At 37.4% G+C, this 23,818-nt stretch overlaps 1 long non-coding RNA gene across 3 annotated transcripts; it reads right to left on the minus strand.

The window, feature by feature from the left end:
- Window positions 1–4,729: 4,729 nt before the first annotated feature.
- On the minus strand, window positions 4,730–23,315 carry LOC102148357 (uncharacterized). 3 transcript variants are annotated; one of them, XR_002807396.2, is made up of 6 exons: window positions 22,730–23,315; window positions 20,303–20,426; window positions 19,541–19,655; window positions 13,439–13,706; window positions 12,152–12,990; window positions 4,730–6,896 (listed from the first exon to the last, which is right to left on the minus strand). It is a non-coding gene; the product is annotated as an uncharacterized lncRNA (long non-coding RNA). The 3 variants fall into 3 exon arrangements; XR_002807397.2 differs by having other exon boundaries at window positions 5,345–6,896; window positions 12,732–12,990; XR_290120.4 differs by lacking the exon at window positions 4,730–6,896 and having other exon boundaries at window positions 11,061–12,990.
- Between the last annotated feature and the right edge of the window lie 503 nt (window positions 23,316–23,818).

Here is a 23,818-nt window from a genome sequence, read left to right on the forward strand (position 1 = left end):
CCTGATCTCATTCTATACCCCTCCTAAAATTCCTAATACTTCTATGGTGCCTCTCAGTACTCAGAGCCTATAATCAGCATGATCTTGTGTTTCTTCAACATTTTTTCTGATTATTTCTCAAAATATCCTCTTTGAACTGCAACTTGGTTTCCTACTGAAAATAATACCTCATGAGAGTCCTTTCACATGGAGGTCATTTTGTCTTTCATGTCTCTTGTCTCACGGAGTCTTAAGATAAATGCCTACCTTGCGCCTCATTGTCCTTGATCTCCATCGTTTCTCTATCCCTCCTTAAGTCCCACACTGACCACCCACCTCATTGGAGTCTTCTACAAACCTTTGATAATTCATTCCTTGGCGATTTGGGTTTTTGGCTCACTATATTGTGATTCATCAAGCTTAGCTGTTACTAGCAGGCATACATTGCTATGAAAATTCCTATTTATCAATTCATCAAAGTTTTAAATGGCATGAGGTCCAAAGAATGCCCTCTTATTTAGAACCTGAACCTCTTATCTTCACAGATGCTTGTATCCTCTGTCCAAATCTTTTCCACATTCATTTAGAAGATATTTCCAATAACCTGGCCTCCCTCAGTTCCTTGACCTCCTCTTCTCCAATGACTTTGGTTTCTAGTCCATCTCAGCTACTCATTCCTGTGTTTATACCTTAGACATTTAATTTCTAATAGTTCTTCTAAACTCTGAGGTCTGTCCTTATTTATAAAACTTTTATATAGGTATAGATGCAGATAAAAACATGAATACAGACATAGATAGGTAGAGATTTAGAAGGAAAATTTCAAGGACTTCCTATCTGATCTACAGTTAAGAAAACTGGGTATTTCTAAAGGAGGGTGGTAGTGTTTATTTAACTTTTTGTAGACACTAAAATGATTCTTCAAACTTTCCCATACAATTATTATGAAGACATTTTTCTCTCTGCTGACTTTTACTTCCACAGGCAGTGATACTAACGTGGTGTGGTGAAATGTATTCTCTCTGTTTCATACATACACATGCTTACACAGGCACAATATTATAAATCCAATAGACATGAATAGAGCCTTAACCTATAGTAGAAAGTGGATGGGGCAGAGTTGAAGAAAGTAAGGAAGCTTAGGCACCAGTCAGGGAATTTAAGGGGAGCAGATTCATCAGTGATTTGTAAAAATAAGGCTTCACTGAGTACAGAGGCCTGAAAAGCTAATTTTTTTTTTTTTAATGAGCCACATAACAGCAGTGATGACTTGGTAAAATGTCGCTGGCAAAATACCAACCTGCTGCACTCACGGAATGGTTCTACACCTAAATACTGATTTCACATTTATTCAAAAGTTTTTATTTTTATAAAAGAAAATATTACAGCACTGCACTCTGGTGTAGTTTACTAGTACATGACCGGAAACAAGTGCATAGAGTAAAGTACTTTGACTCTAACAATTCAACCACATCATTTCATATATCCTTGATTCTGATCCTTTTCTCTCCTGAAGCATATCTGTCAGAGACAACATAGATGTCCCAAATGCATACTGCCTTCTTTGCTGTGGGTTCATGCCCTATACTGGTTTTAATGTTCTAGCATAAACATGGCAGCAGAATACCTAGTGGGATGTGGAATTCTCTAGAGTCCATGCAGTGTCTCTCCTAATTATATTCGTTGCCATGCTGGGTCTTGCCTGCAGCTTCTTGACAAGTGAAGGAAATCATTGTGCCTGTAGCAGCTGAAACCAGCAATTCCCAAAGACTGGTCCTCCTCTTTCCATAAGAGAAATCTCTTTTAAAGGGAGATCTCAAAGCAAAGCCTAACGGGACATTTTTCTTCTTCCTCCCTAACTCTGCTTGGTATATACTCAAGGTTAGGAAAGGTTTATCAGCAAATTTAGCAGTGGGTATCTACAATTCCACATATTCTTACATATTTAGAGAAATTTAAAAAGATAATTACCAGTGTTATCAAAGTGGACGTCATACCTAAGGAGAGAGTTCTGTTTATTTTTATTGCTGTATCGCCAAACCTTAAAAAACAATCAGAATACAATAGGTGTTTAAAAATATGTTAAATTGTATTGAATTGATAGTCCATATTCCCATTGCCATTCTGATAGAAACTGTCTTAATTACTTTCACTTTATCATGCACTGACATTTTGTATCTCCATCCCTTCACCTGGTCTCCATTAAGAGTATCTTGGACTTGAGGCTTTGATCTTCCGGATACATTTGAGAGTTAGCTTTCAGAACTGTTAAAAAAATCCTGTTTGGGAAGTTCTTATTGAATCAACATACTAACTTGGAGGGAACTGAAATCTTTATTACGTTGAGCCTTCTTCTCCACAAATATTATCTCTTTCTTTGTTTTAGTCTTATTTAACCTCCTTCAAAAATATTTTATAATTTTGTACACAAAGTTCTTGCATACATTCAGCTAGTTTGTTTCTTAAGTTCATTATATCTTTATTGTTATAATGCATGGTAATTTTTAAAATTGGAAGTTTTCATGATGGGAAGTAAAATGGAAACATGCCCTCACTTTAGGACTGTTGTTTTCAACTCTCCTGCACATTTTAAGCACTCAATTTATTAAAAAAAAACTAACTGGGCCCTAACACCAATTAATTCAGAATCTCTGGGGGTAGGGCTCAGGTATTTGTATTTTAAAAATTTTCTCCTAAGTGATTCTAAGAAGTAGCCAGTGTTGAAATATGCTGTTTTAGGAAAGTAGGTCCCAGGAAAGCAACCATAACTATATTTAAAAGGACGTATTAACAGGCAACACTATTAGGTGATAATTAACACATTGAAAGCTCAGGCTTTAATTTTTGTATATTTTTGGATTTAGACCCTCCACATCCCATGGCTAATTAAAAGATCAAAAATTATATTTTAATATTAACTTCTCATAGCAGGTCTTTAAATGTATACAAAGAAACAAAATATCATTTTAGTTTTTAATTGCTTAAAATTGGACAAAGTATTTTGATATGAAAGGATGCGTGAACCAAAGTCACTAGCTAGTGTACAATGGAAAACAAAACCGTGTTCCAAACATCACAATACCCATCAAGATTTAAAAAACTTATGCAAGGACCTAATGATTTTTTTAAAATGTCCTAATTCTTAGAAAATTCATTAAAATGATCCACATAAGACAAAATTTATATTATTCAAAATATAGCAATAAGGGAAAATTCTCTGGACAAAAGTCTGCATTATTTCATCTAAAAACCAAAACCAAAACATGAAGAGTCATGAGAAAGAAAAGAAAAACTAGGTAGACTAATATTGAGCATAAAGTTTAAACGGAATAGCTTAGGTAGGAAACCCTCTTGGGAAGACAACTCTTTTTCTCTAGGAAAATTTATGGAGGATCTTTTTGAGCATTAAATGTGACATTTCCACCTCTCCATTGACAGAATGAGGATAAAGAGATAATTGAATTACTATGATTAGGGTTGAGGAATTTTTGGTTTCTTGGGACAGCCTGAGAGAATGAGAGGAAAACCTGAGCTACACAGTACAACGTCAAAAGCAGTCCGAGGAAGCAGAGTGTCAGGATCTGATGTGCCCTGGGAGAGAAACAACAGCAAGACTACCTAGAGTAGAAAGAGGATATCACAAGAAGGATCCAGGGTTACACAAATTTCCAATGTGGAGTCCTATTCCATTTTATTTCATTTTAAGTTTTGAAAAGAATGTGACTCCTCATGGCTGGAGGATTTGAGGCTTTCTAGGCAAATGACCTCTGGGTTATGCACACATGGCAAGTCCTCTACGTAGCCTGGAAATAAACCTCTCTAAGGTCAAATACTTAAATCCAGGATTCTCAAATCAGGGTGCTTAAGAGTCGACTTTTATGTCTAAGAGGATAGATTAAGACACGATGTGGGATAAAGGCCATCCTAGAGCTTAGTCTTGAAATTAGGTTACGCATACTGTGGTTCCACAAAATCTTTATGAGGCAGCGGCATGACCACAAGGAGTAAGAGAATTAATATCCAAATTTCAATTTTCCATATTTACTCCTTCTTAAACACAACTGCAGTCTAGTTCTCTTGTTGCTTCTTTATTCCCGTTTTTCCTTTAAAAATTTCTCTTCTCTTAGTTTACAAAAGAAAAGCAATTTGTTCCCAGCCTGTCAGAACCTTTCCATTCTGCATTGTGAGGGAGAGAAAAAACTTCTGGAGAACAAAGTGACAGTTCCAATTATTTGTATTGAGAGCCCTCCTTTAATCAAGACATCAAAAACCTGTGTAGGCTTTGTGTCTCTCCATGCCTTTCACCTATTAATGACCAGGACAGTGGTGGTATTAGAAATAGGATATGCTGGGCTGCGTTGAGATAGTCTAAATGCAAGTGTAGTGTACAGCATGGTGGCAGGATTGATGACAATTTTCCCTTAACTACTTTCCCTTTCCTTTCCAATGACTGTGATATAAGAATTCATTACTCTTGAGGGAGAACTCTGACATTTTTGGAAAAAAAGTGTATAAAAGGTTTGAATTATCTCTCTTCTGAATATATAATTTAAAAAATTTCTGCAATCTATAAACAAATCCATTTTTTAATTAGAAAAGATGAGTATTAGGAAAATGTAAATAAAACCAAAATTATGATGCAGTCAACATTATCTTGGAAGCCTCATCCAGGTTAGCTGTGCTCAACCGGGAAGCTAGAAATTATACATGATTGCAAGAAAGATTGTAATATCCTTCAGACTGTTGATAGTTTAAAAATATTAAATACCAAGTTTATTGTTGCAATTAAATTGGTTTCTCCTATTCCAACAGCACTATACCTTGTAAACATCAGATAATAGCAGGGAACACTGTTCAATACATTTTGACAAAAATTGCTGTTAATAAAAGAAACATGCCTTGGGTATTAAGGATTCAGAAATATTTCCAATCACTGTCAGTTAATAATGTATATCCAAAGGTACAGGGAAGAAAACCAGCATTAATAATTACAATGTAGTATGCAATCCTTGCCAAATAATATCTTGGAGACAAGATTTTCAGAACATGAGACAGTGCTATCTGAGTTGGTTGGCTGGATGGACAATGATCAGATACAAGAAATGTAAGGTTTACGCTTTAAACCTTATTTTGTTTTTGGAATGCTATTTTTTTTAACAATGTCTTTAAACTACGTGTCAGCTGGAATCTTTAGTAAGTATTGAAAAACAATAAATTCAAATATAATCTTAGAATAACAAATAGAATAAGGTAATGCAAGAATCTATGTAGTCTGAAGAAAACAAGTGTTACAAATGCTGTCAGTGAGGCACTCACAGGGTGCTAGCGAAGAAAAGCTGAACTAGTCAGTCTGAAAACTGTGAAATGTAGTTAGAAGGTTTTTTGGGGTTTTTTTAATTTTTATTTTTTTCAGATGTACATCATATTTCAAATTCTGGATACATTACATCATGTTCACCACCCGAACACTAATTATAGTGCATCCCCTCACATGTGACCTTAATCACCGCTTTTGCCCTCCACCCTCCCCCTTCCCCAATGGTAACCACCAGTCCAATCTCCAATGGTATGTGGTTTTTTTTTTTTTTATCGTTTTTATCTTCTACTTATGAGTGAGATCATATGGTGTTTGACATTCTCCCTCTGACTTATTTCACTCAGCATAATACCCTCAAGGTCCATCCATGTTCTCACAAATGGCTGGATTTTGTCATTTCTTATGGCTGACTAGTAATCCATCGTGTATAAATACCACATCTTCTTTATCCATTCGTCCTTGATGGGCACCTAGGTTGCTTCCAAGTCTTGGCTATGGTGTATAATGCCGCAATGAACATAGGGGTGCAAGTATCTTTATGCTTTTGTGTTTTCAAGTTCTTTGGATAAATACCCAGCAGTGGACTAGCTGGATCATATGGTAGATCTATTCTTAATTTTCTGAGGATACTCCAAACTGCTTTCCATAGTGGCTGCACCAGTTTGCACTGCCACCAGCAGTGAACAGGGGTTCCCTTCTCTCCACACCCTCTCCAACATTTGTTGTTTCCTGTCTTGTTAATTATAGCCATTCTGACCGGAGTGAGGTGATACCTCATTGTAGTTTTGATTTGCATTTCCCTGATAGCTAATGATGTTGAGCACCTTTTCATATGCCTGTCGGCCATCAGTATATCTTCTTTGGAGAAATCTCTGTTCAGATCTTTTGCCGATTTTCTAATTGGATTGTTGGTTTTTTTGTTGTTGAGCTGTATGAGTTCTTTGTATATTTTGGATATTAACCCCTTATCTGATATACGGTTTGCAAATATCTTCTGCCAATTGTTAGGTTGTCTTTTCATTTTGTTGCTGGTTTCCTTTGCTGTGCAGAAGATTTTTAGTTTGATGCAGTCCCATTTGTTCATTTTTTCTTTTGTTTCCCTTGCCCGGTCAGACATGGGACTTGAAAATATGCTGCTCAGACCAATGTCATAGAGCGTACTGCCTATGTTTTCTTCTAGAAGTCTCATGGTTTCGGGTCTTACATTCAAGTCTTTAATCCATTTTGAGTTGATTTTTGTGCATGGTGTAAGGAAATGGTCTACTTTCATTCTTTTGCATGTGGCTGTCCAGTTTTCCCAACACCATTTATTGAAGAGACTCTCCTTTCTCCATCGTATGCTCTTGGCTCCCTTGTCGAATATTAGCTGTCCATAGACGTGTGGGTTTCCTTCTGGGCTCTCAATTTTGTTCCATTGATCTGTGTGTCTGTTTTTGTGCCAGTACCATGCTGTTTTGGTTACTATGGCTTTGTAGTATAATTTGAAATCGGGGAGTATGGTACCTCCAGCTTTGTTCTTTTTTCTCAGGAATCCTTTGGCTATTCAGGGTCTTTTGTTGTTCCATATAAATTTCAAGATCAGGAGACATAGCCGACTCACCTAGTACAAAGAAAATAGCTCAGAGAAAGAGGAATAATGAGGAGGCAAAGGAATACTTTCCAAGCAAGGGAACACTACAAAACACCAGAAAAAGAACTAAGTGAAACAGAAACTAGCAACCTCCTTGGCAAGGAATTCAAACAAAATATAATGAGGATGCTCACAGATGTGCAGAGAAGAATGGATGAACACAGTGAGCACATCAGCAAAGAATTGGAAGATATTAAAAAAATTCAATCAGAAGTGAAGAATAGAATACTTGAAATGAGAAATTCACTAGAGGGATTCAATAGCAGAGTAGAGGAAGCAGCAGAACGGATCAATGAGCTAGACAAAAGATTAGAGGAAATCACCCAAGCCAAACAGAAAAGAGAAAAAAGAATTAGATAGAATGAGAACAGTGTAAGGGAACTCCGGGACAATATCAAGCATGTTAACATTCAGATTATAGGGGTCTCAGAAGGAGAAGAGAGAGACGAAGGGGCAGAAAATTTATTTGTGGAAATAACAGAGGAAAATTTTCCTAACCTGAGGAAGGAAACAAACATCCAAGTTCAGGAAGCACAGAGAGCTCCAAACAAGATAAGCCCAATGAGGCCCACACCAAGACATATTATAATCAAAATGTCTAAAATTAAAGACAAAGAGAGAATCCTAAAAGCAGCAAGAGTTAGAAGGTTTAGTAAGACATGAGTTTTGTATTTATGCAGAGGGAAGTGTAGGAAATAAATACAAATTTATGAATTTTTTCTAGGCTGAACATTTTTAATCAAAAGGCAAAAAAAATTGAATGTATTTAATTTCCATTTCAAGATCAGAGCACTAAAAATAAATTGAACAGTTGAATGAAGAATGTTGATCATAGCAACAATAGGAATGTGAGTGTTTTCATTCATTGATACTTGATAAATTTACAGGTCTATAATCTCTTATGCTCAATTCCAAAACCCAAACTCTTCTGAAAACAAAAACAGTTATATAACTTAGCTGGGAACAAAACCTGATGTGAACTGATATGAGGCTATTTATCGTCTTTTTTACTTTATTTTACTGAGTATGATATTATGTGTTTCATTGCAGAAATAGTAATAGGTTTGATTATAGGGTACTCCCCTGGACTCAGCTGAGAATGTTATGTAATCTATGGTGTATGTACTCATAAACATTCTAATATCTAAAAATTCTGAATATCAAAACATATCTGCCCCAAAGGATTTAGAAAAGAAATTGCTGACCTGCTCATATTATTAATGTAAAACAAATTACAGGAATCACTAGCCATCTTTCTATGCTGAAAAGACCTTTGACCTGCATTCCCCTGAGATGATAAGAGAACCTGACTGGCTGATGCAGGACCACTTCAGCCATCATATGAGGCAGTTCATTTGAACTGAGCAAGAAGATGATACCTAAAACTGTGTTCACCAACAAGAACCCTGAAAACACCACTTTTCTACTTTTTCGGCAGTACTTTGGATCTCCAAAACACTGGGGAAAAAAAGGCTGTTGCTGTTGGGGCTAGCCTGGTGATGTAGTGGTTAAGTTCACGTGCTCCACTTCAGCAGCCTGGGATTCACAGTTTCGGATCCCGGGCACAGAACTAGCACTGCTCATCAAGCCGTGCTGCAGTGGCATCTCACATCAAGTAGAGGAAGATTGGCACAGATGTTAACTCAGCAAGAATATTCTTCAAGCAAGGAGAGGAAGATTGGCAACAAATACTAGCTCAGGGCCAATCTTCCTCACCAAAAAAGAGAAGCTGTTGCTGTATCCATAAATTTGTGTAAATTCAGCTTTCAAAATATTGTGACACCAAGGCAAAGAAAAAAATATACATTACCTGGAACATGATACATTCATTTATTCACTTAACAACCATTATGGAATGCTTCAAATGTGTTTGACACTATTTGGGGTACTGAAAATGCAGTGGTGACAAGGACACTTGCCTTGGTTTTTGGCCACCTAGCATGTTCTGAACAGCTTTCTTACATCTAGGGGATTTCTTCTGTTGAGAAACACACTTCTCGAGTTAGAAGCCTGAAACTTGCTTTTCTTGCCACTGCCCTTGATCTAAGGCTCAGCTATGTGACCTAGAATTTGCTAATCAGGATACACTCACTCAATACTTTGGTCCTGAAAGAAACAACTACAGGAAGCAAAGACAAAGGGGGTACTTTTTGAAATGTTTTACCTCTTAAGTCAGATCCCATAGCTGAGAAGGTGGGTTTCCAGAGGTGGCATGTCACCAGCATGTAAACTGCTATCTGACTCGGGGGGTGGTGGTGGTGGCGTTTTGTTGGAACATCCCCACAGCGAGGCTTCAGCAGTGTTCCTTACGGCTTAGCCTCCAAACCTGATAGTCTTGCCCTCTGGAGAGGCCATGAGCTTTTAGTAAATTTATTATTTTTTATGATAACTATGGGTTTGGTTCTTTTGCAATTAACAACCATGATTCATACAAATGCTGAAAAATCCCTGACATTATGGGGCTGGCATCCTAAGAAGGGACAAAATTAATAACTTAATCAGCATAAAATGTAGTATAACACTATTTTTTAAAAAGAACACGGGTAGAGGAAGAGGAGAAAATATTTTAGAAGGCGTGATAAGGGCAGGACTTCCAGAGAAGATAGCATTTAAACTAAGTAAAAGCTAACTGAAGAGAGGAAGTGAACCATGTGAATAGCAGGCAGAGAAACTGTAAATGCAAAGGCGCTAAGGTGGAAGCTTACTCAGAATATCTGAAGAACAGTAAGAAAGGAATGTGGTTGAACTGAGTCAAGAGAAATTATTGGCAATGAGGTCTGAGGAATAGCCAGGGGAAAGCATAAGTCAGTCTTTGTGATTGTGGTAAGGACTGGAATATCTATATAAATATATAGATATATAGAGATATATATACATCTCAGGAAGGAATGCTGTTTGAGTCTTTATTCAATCCATTTTACAAAATTCTTAGGATAAATCTAATAATATAATGCCCATTAATCAAGGTGACAAGTTAGAAAATTTAGTTGTATTTTTTATGAGTTAATAAAATTTTAAAATAAAGAAAAACATTACATAGTATGATGCAAATTTTGCATGAGTTATAAGGTTATAACAGGAAACCCCTAAAGATTGTTTAATTATGTTAATACCTTCTGCAATTGGGTTTAATTAGTAGGAAAAGTTTGAGAAGAGCTACATTGATAAGCAATGAACAAGTAGAGGAGTGAGACAAAATCTGAATTAAGTGAACATTTACAAAGATTCACTCATCTATTTAAAACAATGTGGTTTAGTGAAAGAGTAAGGACTTTCAAGTCACTCAATCCCAGTTTCTTTAACTTTTAACCTAGAGTTGTAAGTGAATTATGCACCACTATTACCATATTGCAGAGTCTAACTATGACTATATCTTTACCACTACCAGTGAGATTTGTATTACCCTTTTATGTTTTTATGATATTAATTAGTATTCCTATACTTCCATTCAAAGAAATCCCTTCAGCATTTCTTGTAAGGCAGGTCTGATGGTAATGAACTCCCTCAGCTTTCGTTTGTTCAGGAAAGTCTTTATCCCTTCTTCACTTCTGAAGGACAGCTTCACTGAGTATAGAATTCTTGGTTGACATTTATTTTCTTTCAATATTTTTAATATGTCATCTCATTCTCTCCTAGCCTGAAAAGTTTCTGTTGAGAAATCCACCAGTAGCCTTATGGGGGTTCCCTTGTATGTAACTTCTCTCTTTTCTCTTGCTACTCTTAAATTTTTTTCTTTGTTTTTGACAATTTAATTATAATGTGTCTTGGCACAGCCCTATTCAAAGCCAACTTATTTGAGGTCTCTTGGGCCTCATGGATCTGGCTGTCCATTTCTATCCTGAGATTCAGGAAGTTTTCAGCAATTATTGCTTCAAACGTACTTTCTATCCCTTTCGTTTTTCTCTTCTCCTTCTGGAATTCTTATAATACAAATATTTGTTTTCACTATGTTCCATAATTCCTATAGGCTTTTTTCACTCTTTTTCATTCTTTTATCTTTTTGTTCCTCTGACTGAATAATTTCCAATGTCCTATCCTCCAAGTCACTGATTCTTTCTTCTGCGTGGTCAAGTCTATTTTTGAAACTCTCTATTGGATTCTTTAGTTTAATTACTGTATTTTTCAACTCTAGGATTTCTGGGTTTTGGGTTTTTTTTTTTTTGATGGTTGCTATTCCTTTATCAAACTTCTCATTTGTTCATGTATTGTTTTCCTCATTTTATTTAGTAATTGTTGTAATGTCCTTGGGCATATTGGACTTGCTATTATGGTCTATTTTGGGGTAAGGTAACTGTTCAAGCTCTGAGGACAGGTGTGAGTGTGTACACCACTGGCTGAGAACTGTCAGATAGGACTACTGGCATGGTTCCCTACCCAAGTGAGGCAGTAGGATGGGTTTCACAGTTGCCCAGATTCTCTGAGCAGGCTTACTAGATGGTTGGGACTGGGTACTATACTCAGTAGTAGATGGGGCCATGAATAAGTTCCCCTCCCCTGGCAGGGCAGCAGGACAGGACCCAGGGTCTGTATGGCTCATTGTTTGGGGACCTGAATTGGCCTGAGTGTGCCCTGAATTCCCTCATCAGGTGAGGCCACTGGTCTTGCTCTACAGATGGGAGAAGCCACAAACTGTTCTCTCTGTTCAAGTGCCACTATACATAGGGCTATTAAATGGGCTTTGCAGCTTCCCATGGCTCTGGTTAGGTTTTCTGTTCAGACAGGCTGAAGGCTGTATTTAGAGTTGAGCAGGGCTCTGATTTAAAGATACCCTGCCTGGGCACAGCAAGAGAAGGGAGAAGCAGCTCTAAAGCTGATAAAACTCTTTGTTTTTGTCTTAACTCAAGCCAACCCACCACCCAGGTTTCCTGACTGAACAGGGCTACTGGCTTTGCTCTACAAACTATTGGCTCTGCCTCCTGCCTCTCGGCTCAAGTGCTGCTGGGCTGCACAGCTTCTAGCAGGCATCTCCAGCCTTTCTGGTCCAATGGGGCCAGAAGAGACTCTCCACAGCACATGAGTCCATCTCTCAGCCTCCTTGCCTAGGCAGGACACTGTGAGGCTATTCCCTGGCTGCTCTCAATTTCCCAAATTGGCTTTCACATTGGAAGGAGCCAGGAGCTACCCTGAGCTTTGGCTATGAATTAATCCCCTGGCTTTTGCACAACATGGGAACATTCCACAGTCACTACTGTCTTTGCTCTGGGGGGGTGATCAGCACTGCCCACCTGCCTCTTGGTTCAGGTGTCACTTGGCCACATAGCTTCCTGGAGTTGATGCCAGCCTTTCTGGTCAGATGGCACTGGAAGGCAGTCTCCACAATGGGTAGGACTGTGATTCAGCTCCTTGTCTGGGTGTGAGCAAACTGGACCCAAGGGCCAGCAAAACTCCTCATTTGAGGATCCAAACCAGGCAGATCTGCACCCCACTAAGTTCCCTGGTCAGAGTGTACACGCAACTTGGTTCTGCAAATGAGCAAAGCTTCTGATTGGGATTCCTACTTGAGCACTGTAGATACAAAATAAGTCTGCCAAGTCTGCTGGTTGTTTCAAGCCCCTCCCCCTTCTCCCTCACAGTCAGATTCCCAGTGGTTGAGCCCTGCAGAATTGCCTGCAATCCCGTGGTGGGAGATCAGAGTAGGGTCTTCTGTTTAGTGGGCCACAATGCTGGGGGTGGATGGGCTATTTGTCCCCCCTGGGTTCTGTTTTCCCACTGGAGGAGCCAGAGGCTCAGGGGAGACCTCTCCATGCGGTGCTGCACTGGCCTGGGGAAGGAGCAATGCAGTCAACATGTAGCCGCCTCTCTCACCCTTCTAATGCAGTCTGTCTTGGTCTCTGTGGAGCAGGGGGGTTGCTTCAGTCTTACACCCATGTTCTGGGATTCTCTCACTGGTGTCTTGTTTTTCCATAGTTGTTAGTTACTCTTGTGAGAGGGAGCAAAGTCAGGAACAACGAATGTCGCCATCTTGGTGGTTACTCCTCAATCCTGGTTTCAAATTTTGATTTGCCCTTACCACCCATGTGACCATGAGAAAGTTACTTAAGGCTCAGCACTTTAATTTCCTTATCTGTAAAGTTAGGGAAAATAAAACACATTATACAAAATTATTATAAATATTAAATTAGGCAATATTTCTAAGGAGTAAACTAAGATACTTCCCATAAATTACACAAATATATATGTTAATATTCTTCATTTTTATTTTTATGTTTCTATTTGTTTGTATCCAGTTTGTTTTACAGAATAGCTAAAGAACTGGATGAGGAGTATAAGGATAAAAAGGTGCTTAGAATAATATTTTATCCTAACAACAACAATAAACACAAAAGAATTGTTTAGTAAAAAACCTTTCTGTGAGATTCTATATCATAATGTATCTTGAGAGTTTCATGATTGTTGATAAAACCCATAGATTTTGCGTGTGTGTTGAACATGCCATCACCACTTTAGTGCTCCCTATCTCTCCAAAGCACGAGGAGATAGAAAAGCTGATAGGAATAAATAAGCACACTTACCTCATCTGAATGTAGTATGGAAATAAACTCAAGATATTGGCTTTTAGGGGCCAGCCTGGTGGCGCAGCAGTTAAGTGCACACGTTCTGCTTCTGTGGCCCAGGGTTCACCGGTTCGGATCCCAGATGTGGACATGGCACCGCTTGGCCAGCCATGCTGTGGTAGGTGTCCCACATAGAAAGCAGAGGAAGATGGGCACAGATGTCAGCTCAGGGCTGGTCTTCCTCAGCAAAACGAGGAGGTTTGGCAGCAGTCAGCTCAGGGCTAATCTTCCGGGGGAAAAAAAAAAAAGATATTGGTTTTTAATATAACTGGTAGGTAAGTTTAGTAGACATTATAAATTTTTGGAAAAATACCAGTGAGGGAAAGGCTCAGAAAGTAGCAATGACATATAGTACTCCAGAACAAACTAGGAAATACATATTTGGATATATGTTGGCCATTATGTTGGATATATGTTCTGGCCAGAGCTAGAACCAACTAGATACCAATATAAAGATACAACCATTAGGAATCTAAGGAATTCACAAAGATGTGTGTAGAGCAGAGGTCACAATCAGAAATGTAAAAAATTAAAATTTCATTATGTAATAAAACAATAATGGATGTGTAAAATATTTTAGCACTATAGGGAAAATGTGAGGGACTATAAATAAAGGGGACATTGCGTAAACTAGTGTCATCAATGGACTTTTCACATCAAATGGCGAATGTTACCAGCACAAGGAGATCCTGGGGAAAAACATGGGCTTTGATAATGGCTCATGTTGCAAACAGCAATTTCTTAGTGCAACACAGCACCAGGGAGTTATTGGTGGCGGGTTTGGAGCCATGCATATATGAGCATCCAACAGGCCTGGCAAATTTGTGTTGGATTCAGTTAATAAAGTGCAAATAGTGAGCTCATGCTGCAATGCAGAATTTACAATATATTAGCAACATTGCAAGTATGGGTGCAAATTCTGCCTCTTCCACTTAACTGGGCAAAGACTCTTCATCTGTAAAGTGGAAATAATTTCTATCTCATAGCACATATGAAACAACTGATACGTTTCTTGGTACATAGTAGGTCCTTGAAGTGATATCATTAGTATTACTATTTTGTTATTGAGATTATTTTTAAAAGTCAGTATAAACTTCTCTTTTCCTACTTATACATACAATCAAATTTAGATATCTTTTCATCTCTCTAAAACTTTAAAATAATATACATTGTTAGATGATACTGTATTCTTCTACCCACTTTTCAAGAATAAGGGAGACAATCAAGATTAAGATATCATATTACCATATTATTAGCTGTTTTTATTTCTAACTAAAACATGAAACATTAAGAACATCAAACTATAAAGCCTCAGGAAAGGATGTGGTCTTTAGTCAAAAGAAAGAAGATATTACTAATGTTTCTGCATGAAATGAATAAGACCTTAATATATTGTTTCAAAGTATTTCCATTTAAGTTTAAAGGTAAGTATTATTTATTTTCTTTTCCATGAGCAGGTACCAATTATCTGTTGCTCTAAATTCCTAATAGTGCCCAGACATTTCAGGAGCTATTCTGAGTATTAAAGAACTACTAAGGTTTATCTAGTCTCGGTTAAAGGAATTATTTCAAAAACATCAAGTTCAGAAGAGAGTTTCCCTCAGGAGAATTTAAAGGATGCTGATACTAAAATATGCAGTATCGACAAGGTTCCAGGCCTGCAAATTTTTCATCAGCTTTTTCAGAGAATGGAAAGATTTTATAATTTCATATTTCTAGCTCGAGTTCTCTCTGTAATAAGAACTGTGGGTCCTATTTTTGATCAATCAACCTCCCTAGCAGTTCATGTCCAGGTACCGAGGATAGCTGCTGCATGGACAAATGCTCTTGCGAGTTGAATTTGGTGAATACTTACTTCCTAACAGAAAGAACACAGGTACTAGATCCAGCTCCCATTTCCTGCTCTTGATCATATGCTAGGAACATTTTTAGCTTCTGAGTTATATAGTGAATTAAATATTTTTCTGTCCAAGTTGACTGGCATTCTGGGGAAAAGCATATTTTGTGTCTGATTTTGGGCCAAGCTGTGAGTCTGCATTTAAAAAGTGGAGTCATCTTCCACATCAGTTTATTGAACATGTAGCAGGAATGACAGCCTGTGTGAAAACTGAATGGCAGACAGTGTAGTTGGTCAGCTTATATGCCCATGGCCTTTTAAGTAAGTGAAAAAAAAATTAATTTTGCCAAGACTTGTGATAATGTCAACTGTCTAATCCTCTACTATATGAAAATAGAGTCAGTATTCTGGCTTTTGAAAACTTACTGGTGTTTAGATAGTTATCGAAAACAACATGACTTTTTCATGCACAGACAATTCCTTGTAGAGTTACAGATGGCCCAAGGACACACAAAGTCTTTTGTCCTAAAGGGTTATTTCTCAAAAGTGGAGAAATAACTGTCATTTTGAGGACTAGTGCCATAGCAGTAGAGTTTTCTTGCTGGGGAAGAAATTGAGAACAGCTTTAGGTGAAGAAAGGTAAACAGCCAGGGCAGCATTATTTGGTTATGTTGACCCAGCCAGCAAAAAGCAATTGTTTCAAAGGTGTTTTCTAAGCATATTTAAGTGATCATCTCAATTCATCTGTTTTGCAGAATGGATAGATTTCATAACAAATTGCCATTTGGATACCACTGCTTGTAGGACGAGCACAGTCTAGATGCCAAGGAACAGGTGGAAAGCCAATTGTTAAAATTACTCCTTTGCTACATGTAACAGGGTGTATGTCACTATGCCCTCTGAATTTTGAAAGCTGCCAAATTGGGCAACAGTGATAAAATGTTAGAAGCAGGCCGGCCTGGTGACGCAGAGGTCAAGTTCACACATTCCGCTTCGGCGGTCCAGGGTTCACTGGTTTGGATTCCGGATGCGGACATGGCACCGCTTGGCAAGCCATGCTGTGGTAGGCATCCCACATACAAAGTAGAGGAAGATGAGCATGGATTTTAAATCAGGGCCAGTCTTCCTCAGCAAAAAGAGGAGGACTGACAGCAGATGTTAGCTCAGGCCTAATCTTCCTCAAAAGAAAAAAAAAAGTTAGAAGCTCCCTCAGCTTCATGACCAGGGGAAAATGAACATTCCCATGCCAGACAGAAATGGCATAGTTTGAATAAGCAGCTTTAAAAAGTTAGATGAAGTATCCAAAATTCACAAACCACTGAACTCAAGGGAATTATGTAGCTGTGCTCATGAAAAGAATCTAATGTGAAACACTTTGCAAAGCTTTTCACCATGCTTTGACATTATCAATCACTCTCAATCTACTTCAGGAAACTAATTCTGGGAAAAAAAATAATGAGAGACAGTACTTGAAGAAACAAGCTAAAACATTGTCAAAAACCTGCCTAAATAGTCTACACACTTTGAAAAATCTAAAGGTTCTTGGCTTTAGCACTGGGCAATGCTCTTGTCGGATGAATAGACATATATTGATATTCTTAATGGCTGAAAAGTTTATGTTACTCAATTATCAAAGAATCGATTATTTTTGATGTTAGCCAGAAGACTGTTTACTTTTTGACATTTTTCCAAGAATTCCCCCATTAACTTGCTTCCTTGAATTTGCCTTTTATTTAAATATTCTGAATAAATGCTGCCACAAAAGAAAACTGTTCATTTCAATTTTACCCTAATGGTGGCTGTTCTACCAAGAACACATCAGAGCAATTTCTCAGTCTCAGACTTCTATGGAATAAGCCTCTTGCTCTTCCTTATCTTATTTTTTAAATAAAGCATACCAACAAAAATTTATGAATGTAAGCTGGACCAAGGCAGTAAGTGGGAAAAATGAACCAGCCATGCTGGGCTCTAGCCCTGACTCCTAATCATATTTCGGGGCCCCATTATTCTTTTATATAAAATAAAATCTAGTTTAAAATGGCATCTAAAGTCCTTTTCAGCTATAAAATCTTAGGAATCTTTTATCATACTTTGATCACCTGTGTGTACATAAAACACAATAATGTTTTGCATTTTGGAAGCTCTGTAGTTTTCAAAATTTTATTAATAATCCTTTAGTCCACCTTCATCTTAAAAAATAGCCACTTTTAAATTACACTAACATGGATTAATATCTTACTTATACCCCAATGACAGAAAAAAATCACAAAAATATTTTTTAAAAGAAAGGAAATTAAGAGAAATGCCTAAATATAAATATATGTGCATATAGCAATAAATATATAGATATGATATAGTTCTATATATCTGTCTGTAAGGATAGATAAATCAGGAGATACAGTTTACCGCTAAACAGAATGAAAATACATTAATATTATAAAATTTAAAATGAACTAACCTATATAAAATCAAGAACTACTGACTTGTGAGAAATAAATCAAATATTATGAGTGACTTTGCGTTGTTCTAACTGTATCAACTATCTCCACTGAAAGTCTGACATTGATTTAATATTGGCCAGGCCAAGGTTGGAAGAAGAATGTGTTGACCTGAATTTCTGAGAAAACAGAACCTGAGACAAAAAGTTATACCCTGATATTTTAATAAGGGTAGTCGAGGGGGCAATCCCTGGAAGCAAAAGTGAACGATAAAAGGAAGAGAGACTGTAATGGAAAGAGGGCAAATACGGGATGGTTTGTTACCATATGGGCCACAGCTTCAAGAGTAGCACATTTGTGATAGTTGTGGTGAAAATGATGGCAGTGGAAATGACCTGGGCTTCATGATTGAGGCAATAGTATGTCATCCCTAAGACCATTCTGGCCAAGCAGCAGAGAAAACTGCTGAGATCTGGGGATCAGGTGAGGTCAAATAGATTCAGAAGGCAGAAACTTGTATTCACTCACAGCCTTTAATGATCTTCAGATCTCACATGGGAATACTTTGCATTCAATTCTTCCCTAGGAAGGGAGATGTAAATCTAATCCTTCAAGCTGATGGTCAGTGCACTCTCCTAAAAAGACTTAAAGAGGATTAGAAAACAAAGTCATATTCAAACTATTGCAGGTGATATAGAACTGATATTTCTCATCATCCTTCTTCACTCAAACTTTCCGGTTTTCCCTTAACCTCTCCTAGCACTTCAACAGGTCAGGGTTTCTTGTTTCAGGAAGTGACACACCATTCATTCTTAACGGGTTTGAGATTTTAATTTGCCTTTATTGGGTCATGGCTGTGGAAAGTTTTCATTCACAATTATCAATGAGTATAGAAACATCAAAAGACGCACCAGTGAATCTCCTAGGACACAGACATACTCCACTCTGCCTTCGTTGTGTAATGATAAATGTAAGGCCCAGCCTTACATTCCTGGGCCATAATCTTTAGTTAGATCCACACCCACATTTGGTTCCCTGGTTCCTGCTGGCATATTGTAATCAGGCCTTTAATTTCTTTGAAATTTAGGCTTTTTCTTCCCAGAGCAGAGCCTATGCCTCTTTTCTGGGACTATAATGAGACTTGATTGGCCAGGATCCAAAGAGGCATGTGAGGGACAGATTTTGTGGAGAACAAAGATTATCTTTTGAGACCTCTGTATTAAGTCAAATTAGTACACAGTCTCTAGGAAAGGGCAGGTTGTTCTCTTCTTAAAAGTTATTTTAGAGCTGTCTCTATTGATCAAGAAGATTAAGGAAAGTTCAACAAGTTGACAGCTTCAGGCTCATTCATCCGAATACAATCATCACAGGTTTTAGGATCCCATCCTTTCCCTATCAGGACCCTAGTTTAACATATGAGACTTGTTAAGATGACATTTTTAGTCTCCTTTCCAGATTTACCATTCTATATTCAGACCTTAGGCTTGATTTTCAGCACAATCTACCAGAGGAACAATATATGAGAGACTTTTTGAAAGATTCCGTAAAAGTCTTTTGATTTACATGGGAAATAGCTGCTGTAAGCCTATCGTTTTTGTTTTTCTCAAAGTTTCCAAGTTACCAAAATCTCAGTTATCACTGACCTCATAGTGATCAATGCAATAGCCACCTGATCTTCCAATGCCTTGCCTTCTACTTGTACTCAATTCCAACTCCAATTAACCATAGGTCAAACATTAGTAATTATGATATCTCTGAATATCAATATTTCCCTCCTTCACTTACCATGAGCTACATGGTCACTATTGCTTTCAAACAGATAGAGAATTCAACTCCAGACTCCCATCCTGAAGGGTATGTGCTGTCTCAGTCCGGTCTAGGATTCCCTCAAAAACAGATCCTGAGGAAAAGAGCAAAGCAAAAAGGAAAGTAAAACAGAGAGTGCTTTGGGCATATTTTATAATGATTAATCTTCTCCTTCTACTGCCAGAGCCAGAGGGGCTCTGCTTCCTAGAGCTACCACCCCCTAAGATTGGAACCTCAGGAGTTTCTCACTCTCAGGCTAGTCTACATTCAGGCTCTAGAATTTTGTCAAAATTACCACTTAGGTGTTTCTGCCAGTTTATAGCTCTATGAGCTTATATTCCAGGTAAATACTTCTCTTCTTTGACTCTGAATTTGCCTTGTTCGAGACTTTGGGGTGACAGTTTGCCCTATGACATCAACTCTCTGATGAGTCCAAGAAAAGCCAATGATTTTAAGTTTCTTCAACTATTTTTTGTTGTAAGGACGAGCTAAAACTGGAAGTAGAACTCATATTCTGTTTTATTCCATTCACTGTTGAAAAGCTAAATATAGTGTTTCCTTGATAGTTAGACGAAATAAAAACAATAACCAGTGATCTGTCACTCATTTTTAGATATTTGGGTCAATCTAAGGAAGAGTAGTTTAAGGATTCCATTTTCTTTTCCTGTTTTCCCTGTACGGTGGAGCAAGGAGATTGGCAGGTCAGCGGAGTGTCTAGATTTAAGACTTCAGGTGACTCACGGCTTAGCTTTCATTTGCTCCCAGCACAGATTTGTTCCCTCTCTGAGAAGTAGTGTCAGTTCTTACAAATATGCCAAACTCAGATATGGGTCCACAGGCAGCACCTTTTCAATGATCCTCAGACCTGAAAGATGGAAGAAAATACAATATATTAAACAAGATAATTATGGCTGCTGCTTTTTCTTTTTTATCATCCTTGTCTCTCTCTTCCTTTTCTTCTCCCTTTCCTTCATGTAAAGTTTTTTTATAGCCTTTGATAACTAGAAAGAAATGTAACAGCAATATATTTTATCAAGAGTTCAGTTCTTTCTACTTTAAATTATAAAGCTGGTCAAACAAAATTGATAATATTCATCTCAGTTAAGTTAGCTATTTTAATAAAGACAGATGGAAAAAGGAGTCATTATTCAACACTTTAGTTAGCTTCACACACCACCTGTTACAACCAGAACAGAAGAGTCTCTCAAGGGAGACATTCTCTCATTCCTTCAAAACCCAGAGGTCTTCATATGCAATGCTTTGGTGTCCTCATTTCCCTCTAGCTGGGTTACACAGTTCACTGACATTCAAACATAATGAAAGAAAACACTAAAATTTGGGTACTAAAGCACAAGGATTCCTGTGAATGGGGAGAGATTTCTGGAGAGTGTCACTTGTCAATACTAATCCCAACATACTGACAGAATGAAAATACCAATACCTAACTCCCTGGTAAATATGTACTTTCAGTAGAGAAAACATAAGCTTGTCTTCTGCTGATTGAGAAAAAGTAGTTAACATTCTAAAGTGGAAAAATTATGGTTATTAGAAACAAAATTACCTGAATTTGACTCCTGCACTAGCTATGTAGCTTCAGTGAGTCACACAATCTCTCTAAGCCTCAGTTTCCTTACCCTTACAATAGATGTACTAATACTTAACTGGCAGGGTTGTTGAGATATTTAATTTGATTCATCAATGTAAAGAATGTAGAATGGTAGATATCCAATAATTGATAGCTATAATTATTATTAATATTTTGGAATCTTCTCACAGGCATATCTTTCTTTAAAAATAACCATTACAACTTGCAATTTGAAATGGATAGAGAGACATGTTACTCTGTTTCTAACTTTGTATGTCTAGATAACATGATCCTTCTGCCTGGAATGAAAATAAGAAAAGGAAGAAGATCAGGAGGAGGAGGAGGAGGAGAAAGAAGAAGAAAGAAGAAGATTAAGATGGCTTCACTCCAGAATATTTTATGTAATGGATATTTAAGCACTTCATCCAACCCCTTTAAGAGAGAGTAAGTAGCCTCCACTATTTTATTCATGCCTAGGGAAGTCTGAATCTTGATCAAATTTGATAATAATTAAGGTTTGTTTTCATGTTCCTCAGGACTCTATTTTAATGCTATTTCCTACTCCACATTAGATTCTCCCAACTACTCTTAGAATTTTCAGGTCTTCTCCACTCAAATTCTGTTCTCTAGAAAAGACTGCTAGCCTTTGTATATTACCATTCTCAGATATATTGATAGTTGAGGTCTTATTTCTAAGCAGGCAATTATAGCTTAGGGATATTGTAAGGAATAGGATAAAGACACTACAACAGGGATATCATAAAGGATCCCAAAGTAAGGGATCTCAAGCATCAATCAGAAGGGGAAAAGTGTATGTTTGTGTGTATGTGTATGACCCAGCTTGTGACCCTATGGACCTCATATAGAACATGGTAGGGATGCTTAGCAAACTGAGACTGTAGACATTGTTAAATTTGGCCATGCAAGAGGGTGTCTTTTTTGTTGAACACTTGTTCTCAGAAATTCTTACACATTAGATATAAAGAAAGTTCAACAGAAAAAGAATAAATCACTTTCCCAGTTTGTTTATTTCATAAACTGGTAACAATTTGTGAATGTTTGGAAAGAGTTTAAAAATGTGTTATTTATTCCAAAGAAACTCATAAAACATTGAGAATGGAAAAAAATCCTATGCTTAAAATACATTCATAAAAACAAATTGCAAATATTAAATAAGCAAATCTTTTTCAGCTTTCAAAACTCAAGGTTTTTAGTCATTTGTGATGGTGCTGGTGGTGGTGATGTGTTTGTGTGTACGTGTGTGTGTATTTTAAACTATAAATGACTTGGAAATCCTTGCACCTTAACTACTAGGACTATAATCTTTGCACGTGGAGTTTCACCAGCCTATGTGTGAAAGACTGGTAAGAGGGTCAAAAGACTTTGGAGTTTTCCAAGAAAAGGAAATCATGAAATAAATCCACTATTTGATTCTAAATGGTACTGCAACCTCATTGAAATAACAAGGAAATTATAACTTTTCCAAAGAATAAAATGTTTAAAGCAGCTTAAAAATAGATGTGAGTGAATACATGGCAACCAAAGCAAAGGTGAAGGAATAGGAAGCTCAGCTTCTACCTTACCGTGAGGAATTTGAAGTCATCGGCCCCCGTATTCTGTTTCTGCAGTGGTTCCTCAGAATCTAAAGATATCCTCCAAAGCACGCGCAGTTTTCACATATAATCAAGCCTCCGTCTAACAGAAACAATCATTTTCCTTTCTTAGGAAACATCATAAGGGCCTTCACGAATGAAAGCAATCATTGAACGCAGACAAGAATAGCTTTCCATTTGCTGTGGATAAATTTAGCTAGAAGTTGCTGGAACTCCCAGTCCATTATGCTGATATTTACAGACTAAGAAATAGGTTGAAAACAAACAAATAAAACTGCACCTGTATACAAATGAATTTTTTAAATTACGTTAAATTGTAAAGTGCCAGTTGAGAGAAATTTTCAGAGGAAAAAATATCTTCCTGCTATTCCTTTGGGATAAGCAGAAAAGGAAACCAAGGATTTGAAAAGAATATTCGGCATCAGAGAATAGGAAAAAATTGTATAACATCTAGCTAATGGTAAAATTCCTAATGAAATAATGACTGAAGCAGATAGTTTCCAACCTCCTCCTACTCTACAGACATATGAACACATCCACCTTCTCTCTCTCAGTCTCTCTCTGTCTTTTTTCTCTCTTTTTATTGCTATTGCTTTGGAATGTGCCATGTGATGTTAGTAGCATAACTACCTTCCCAGTTGTATTTGTTAGTAATATAAGTATCAGAATATGCTCTCTGACTGCATACTGACTCTGTGAGTCTACTGTGAGATAAGGGCCATCAATCCTAAGAGATTTTTAAAATGGCAATTATTTGTTAATTTTGTCACCAATTTGATGCAACTTCAGATTTGTGTTATCCAGAGCTCTTTACACATCAGTATATTATAAAAGTCTATATGCGAATATCTTTACAGAGCCAAATTTAATTTCTGGTTTATTCATGTTGTCAATTTAGAGATGCTATAACTTCATTTTTTTTTTGGAGGAAGATTAGTCTTGAGCTAACTACTGTCAATCCTCCTCTTTTTGCTGAGGAAGACTGGCCCTGAGCTAACAGCCATGCCCATCTTCCTCTGTTTTATACGTGGGACACCTACCACAGCATGGCTTTGGCCA

Source organism: Equus caballus, chromosome 4 (assembly GCF_041296265.1).
Source record: "Equus caballus isolate H_3958 breed thoroughbred chromosome 4, TB-T2T, whole genome shotgun sequence".
Classification (NCBI taxonomy): Eukaryota; Metazoa; Chordata; class Mammalia; order Perissodactyla; family Equidae; genus Equus; species Equus caballus.